At 26.9% G+C, this 6,320-nt stretch overlaps 1 long non-coding RNA gene across 1 annotated transcript; it reads left to right on the top strand.

Moving 5' to 3' along the window:
• The first annotated feature begins 243 nt into the window (after positions 1 to 243).
• On the top strand, positions 244 to 2,426 carry LOC103310111. The gene is made up of 5 exons (XR_510940.3): positions 244 to 438; positions 523 to 796; positions 866 to 993; positions 1,069 to 1,249; positions 1,962 to 2,426. It is a non-coding gene; the product is annotated as an uncharacterized LOC103310111 (long non-coding RNA).
• Positions 2,427 to 6,320: the final 3,894 nt, after the last annotated feature.

The following is a 6,320-nucleotide window of genomic DNA, read 5'->3' as shown; positions in this document are numbered from 1 at the left end:
GATTCACTCTAATTTTTAAACTAACGATGCTAAATGTGATCTGCTTATCGTAAATTTTCTTAAGAGGACGGAGACAATAAAATGCCCGTGTTACGTCTTAAATCGTGGAGCTGCATCGTTCACGAAATTAATTCGGACTTCAGTAAAATTTAAAGCCCGCCATCATTCTGTCTTATCACTATGTACCACGAACTATGATAGTAATAATTGTTATCAAATAAATAACAACATAATATTATTATTTTTTCGTTTGCCGACTTTAAATTTGAATCACTCACGAATCGCGATTACTTGAAATTTGAACAAAAAATACAGACTACAAAACGGTCGTACAGAGTTCTACTCATACATTTTAATATAAAATCACCATGGATAAGTGTATTCATTTTAGTAAAACATCCAAAGTATCGCCTCGCCACATTACGTGCAATTTCATTTGTAAGTATTATTTTCTAGTTGTAGTGATTATATTTCTTAATAATACGGAGTCAGTCTAATTTGCTAATTTGTTCACAAACATAGATTTCCAAAAATCAATGAAATAGAAGGAAATAATGGCTAAAAATGTTCGAATTAAATGATTATCCCAATTTCTACCTGGCATAGAATCTGCGGTAATCATTTCACAATAATTAGTGGTTGCAAACAACGCTCAGTAAATTAGTAAACATGGTCAGAGGTTGTCTCAAAACATAATCCAAACCACTTGTCTGGGATAGAGAAGTAAAATAAATGTTAGTGATTCACGGCAACATTGGTACTACTGTGAGCACGACTAGTAAATCGCATCTAAGAGGTAAAATCGTTTAACATAATTCATAAATCAGGTAGGTATTTATATATTTTTTAAAATTTGCATTTTCAGAAAATTTTTTTTCTCCAACGATGAGTTAGATGTACATGAACAGATGAGTAAAGGATTTGAAGGCCATGATTTTAATTCACCCAGAAAAGCCTTAGATAACCAATAATGTCTAATTCACACACACTTATGTAAGTATATCACTAAGTATCTGATTTTAAACGTTTGCCAAAACCAAAAGTCACTTAATAGTTAATGGTTTTTAGTTCACACAGTGGATTATACTTTTTATGATTTTCAAAACTGAAATATATAATGTACCACATACACGGAACTGGGAAGTGGGGTCAATGTATTGACAAATTTTCAGAAGTTGACTTTCTTGGAGATAATTCTACCGACCCAGATGAAGTCATACAATGTTGGAGAGAGTTATGAAACCTAAAGGTGAGAATATTGTTGATAAGTTTTTATTCTAAATCTATTTTACTGTGCTATTAACTAACATACCCACCTCTTCACGGGCACATAGTATTATATCTAATTGTGTGCGTGGACATATATTTGTCTATAGAAAGGGCTAGCCCGTTTAGTCATAACAAATCAATAAATAAATATATATGTGTTACAATCTTATAATATCCATGACTTGTTTTCAATATAAAATACAAATATAATAATTTTTTGCCCATAAGATTGCTTAAAAAATATTTTTGCTTTTAGGTTTGATTATAACATTATGTCATATCACCCTAATATATAATGTACCACATACAGAAACATTTTCTATACAATTTTTAAAACAGTTTTACTCTTTTTGAGCTCGTTATGGGGATAACATATTTAATTATTTTCGATTAGTTTTGTTTCTAATATTATTGTCAAGAAAAAGTGTCAAAGAATTTGAAAATGTAATACGGGCATCCTGTTATAGTTTCTATAATATCTGTTCACAAATATAAGAGATACATAGCCACCATTTTTCATGAGCATTTAAAGTTCAAATTTCGACAAAATTCGTCAACAATTTGCCAATTATTTTGTAGTTAAAAATGTATTAAATATTCAATTGTATATTTAGCTTATGCTTATAGTAAAAATTGATCATAGTAATATTAATTATCAAATTGAATTAAATATGTAAACTATTGTTTTACAGGTTGTCAAACCCGTTCCCATTTGCAACGAGGAAAGACAAACTTCTTTGAAAGAGGTTTATGCAATTACCATAAAGCTTCAATGGCTGTTATTAAAATTCTTCAACTATCGACAATGGACATAATTGATGAAGACTTTTAAACTAGGTATATTCTGATAGGTACCTATTTCCTTTATTTGTGTACATATTTTACCTATGTTTCCCACCACCACCCATCAGAAAGTAATTAGTTACTTTATTTAACCAAAAAAAACTATATCTACACACTGTGGAGTTATGTCTGTGAATAAAATTATTTTGTCAATGACTAATTTAAGAAAACTTTATTTTTAAATTTTATAATAAAAAAGAAAAGTAGGTGCCTATTTAAAATCATTATGAACTATACCATCATGCTTTTCATATTTGTCGTATCGATAGTTTATGTGTATTTTAAAATTTAAAAATATATGACTAATGTACTAATGTGTTGTAAATTATTGTTATACCTATGGTATAACTTAGATACCCTATAATGTCTAATTCACACACACTTATGTAAGGATATCACTCAAGTATCCGATTTTAAACGTTTGCTAAAACCAAAGGTCACTTAATAGTTTATGGTTTTTAGTTCACACAGTAGATTATATTTGGTTGAGTTCAGTGATGTAGTCATAATTTTTTACTGAGTATACGCTTTAATATGCTTGATATGTAAACGTGGGGGGCTTTGCCCCCCACACCACCATATATACTACGTTATTATTAATTTTATATTTGTGGGTACACTTTTTTACCACCTTACCAAAATTGAGCCTCTATAGTTTACAATCATGCTCCTAAAATATACATTATTATACATTTAAATTTTATATGATTACCTATGTTAATTTCTTACCCCCTCCCCCTCTCCGCACTTCTTTTTAAGTTAAAAAACCTAAATATTTATTAATATTTATAGTCTTAAAAGTATACTCAATAGTATATAAATTAGGTATCACAACTCTGAGTAATTAAAAATAAATGAAAACATCATTTTTTGTAGATTAATTATTGTTATATTTATATTTTAAATTTTAATGTATTTAAATATATACCTAACTTTAAAATATTATATTAACTGTTCGTATGTATTCTATATTTTATTAACTTACCTTTGTAATTCGAATAATATATTTATCCATTGTAATTGTTTTAAATGAGTTAGTGAAACAAAATTAATAATAATAAATTAGTAACTAATAAGTAATAACCAATTAACAATTTAACAATATTTAAGAATAAAAACATTCTCTTCAGAGCGAGTTCGGTATAATTTATAATTTTATTTTATTTATACCGATATATTTGTATTTGTTGATATTTATACCGTAAACATTTTAACAAAGTTAAGAACATTATCTGGGTCTTAGCGTGGGCGATTTTTTAATATTTTAATTTTCAAGCGAAATATGAGCACTTTTAACTTTTGATATTTCACATACCCTTATTTTTCTCAAAAATGAAAATATCGAAAAATCGCCCACTCTAAGACTTAAATAATGTTCTTACCTAAAAGTTTGATAATAGGACGATTCACTCTAGTATCAAAACTAACAGCTCACTATTGAGAATAGTGAACGACAATTTCCTATGTCGTGCGTGTGTAAGACAGAAAACACGCGGGTGTAGCGTCATCTTCTAAGGGTCCGTATTACAATAGTTAAACTAATGTTAAACCGCGGAATTCGACTGGTAAAATTTAAACTATGATTGTAAAACGGGCACTAAGTGTCTAAGTCAGTAATAATAAACAAAGTATATACTAATTACTATTTAATTTATAGTTATTATTCAATATTAGATAGGAAAATTGATAAAATATTTACTTCTGTCATACTATTTATTAGGTAAGACTTAATACTTAATAAAAAGTTGAAAAACATAGTTCAGGTAATCAAGTGTATAGCAGTTGATACAGGCAAAGTACAAAATATTTTCAAGAGTTCATGAATATTTGGATAAACCGCTTTATCACAAACATCTAAAGCATGCAACCCAGAGGTGAATACAATGTTTTCAGTCACTAAAAATAAACCCATGCCCTATGGTAAATCTACAGTCTTCATGGTAATTTTGTTTTATTTACCGACTTTTTATCGGGTTTATTATAAACAATCATGCATGAAAAATAATTCGCCACCATAAAGATATATGTTTTTATTTTCCGATATTGATGCCACGAACGATTAGTGGTGTATAGTACCTATATAAAAACGGACAAATTACCACGGCTAGAACATTTAGAAAACAGATATAGGTACCTACTTAAAACTTAAAAGTAGTATCATATTGAGAAATACAGAAAATAAGTAAACTTAATTTTACAAAAAAAAAGGTCAATGGATCCGCCACTGCGAGAACATTTTCAAAATATTTTGATTTGTTTTGAATTGTTTAGGAACATTTTCAGTTTCTAATTTTATTAGTTTTTATTTCTATAAATGTCAATACAACTTAATTTGTTGAGTAAAAATGCTTGAAAATTTAATGCATAGCTCCTGATATATTGCTACAATAGCAGTTGAAAAATGTATAAAATGTTCAACATTTATAGTTAAGGATTGAAAATTTGAAACAAGATTCCATGTGAATATGTTATATATAAATTACTTTATAGTTTATTCACCTTAATATCATCAAATATATTTAGTAATATCATAGACTGATTGACCGTTTTCGCTCAGAACCATTATTCTTATACAATGATATTATATCATTGAATTCAAATTTAACACCATCCATTACAGTGATCCACTTGTAAGTTGTAACCTACTGTACAGCAGAGCGACATCCACTTACCCATCTTTTTTAATTTGTAACAATTGCCCTAGATATAAGGCACACACACACTTTAATTAACCAAAAAAAGAAATTTGCTCAGATTAACTTAGAGTTTTTATTTTTAACTTTTATCGTTGATTTTTGTTATATTAGTTTTACGAGTTGCACCAAAAACCAAAATCAATTTTCTCAAAAACAGATTTTGCGTAAAAATTCCAGTTTTTCCATAATTTTTCTTTTGTTTTTGACGGCGCTTCTGAAAACTACTAATTTTTAATTTTGACCCCCTTAAAGTACCAACTAGTTTCACTTTCCTATCAGAAAAGATACTGTTGAAGAAAATCTAAGCAAAAATAAAAAAACACACATTATTGTAAAATCTATACATTCATTGTTCCACTCAGAATCTAAAAAGTAATTTGTAAAAATGACTCTAGTATAATAATTCTAATACTAGATCCAATATTACATAATAATATAATATATCCCTATTTTATATTTTTGCAAAACCACTTCAGCTTAAGGACTATTATCCTTAGTATAAACAATTGAATAGTCGACAAACTATTCGTTCTAATTTTGAATTAGGTAGGCACCTACCTAATTGCAAATGTAATATAATAATATAATATTATGCAGTAATTTATTTAATTGCTGATAACATTGTATTTGAAAATGTCATTGTATATACAAAATATAATAGTTGAAAGTTTCTAAATCCGACAAAAAAAATATTTGAATCACTGAAATATAACTAAAATTGTAATTATTTGTTAAACTATTTAATGTCTTACAGATTTTAAAATAAAATGTATATAAAACCTGTGTTTATACATATTTCAGATTTATTGGTTTTAGTATGAAACTATGAACAACTTATGAGCAACCTTAAATGTAAAAATTGAATATTTTGTAAATTTTCGTCATTTTGATGAATTTTGCAAAATTTAAACTACAATAGTTGAAAGCACGGAATGAGCCATTATTTGGAATAAAAAATATAATGGAAAGTGACTACTATCAACATTTTATTTTTATATGTAGTATCTACATTATTTAGAATTAATAATAAAGAATTTTTTTTTCAACATTGTTTTTCATTAAATACAAGATTTAATAATGAAATAAAAGTATTGGACCGTTAAAATTTAACCAGCATAGCCGCAGTACCTAACGCCTAGGAGTTAAGAAATATATATTCATACAATAAAAACAATACTTGGGATATATTTAACATAGACACGCACATATAATACATTTTTAGCAGGGTGTCACCATATCAATTTTATTAAATGTTAAAAATTTTAAAGAAAAAAATTTAATTATAACCCACTTAATAAAATACAACTTTTGAATTTCAGCAAAGTAAAATGTGTTGCTTTTATAATAATAAAAAAATATATATTGTAAATACCTATTTAGTATTTACCTATGATGAATATTTTTACTTGAAAAATTTATCAGATCATATATTTGTATTTTTGAATATAATTAATTCTTTTGCTTATTAATAATATACATAAGATATATAATATATAAATAAAACACAATTAA

Source organism: Acyrthosiphon pisum, chromosome X, assembly GCF_005508785.2.
Source record: "Acyrthosiphon pisum isolate AL4f chromosome X, pea_aphid_22Mar2018_4r6ur, whole genome shotgun sequence".
NCBI classification, from domain to species: Eukaryota; Metazoa; Arthropoda; class Insecta; order Hemiptera; family Aphididae; genus Acyrthosiphon; species Acyrthosiphon pisum.
The sequence above is the reverse complement of the archived record's forward strand: the minus strand, read 5'-3'. Positions and strand labels throughout refer to the sequence as shown.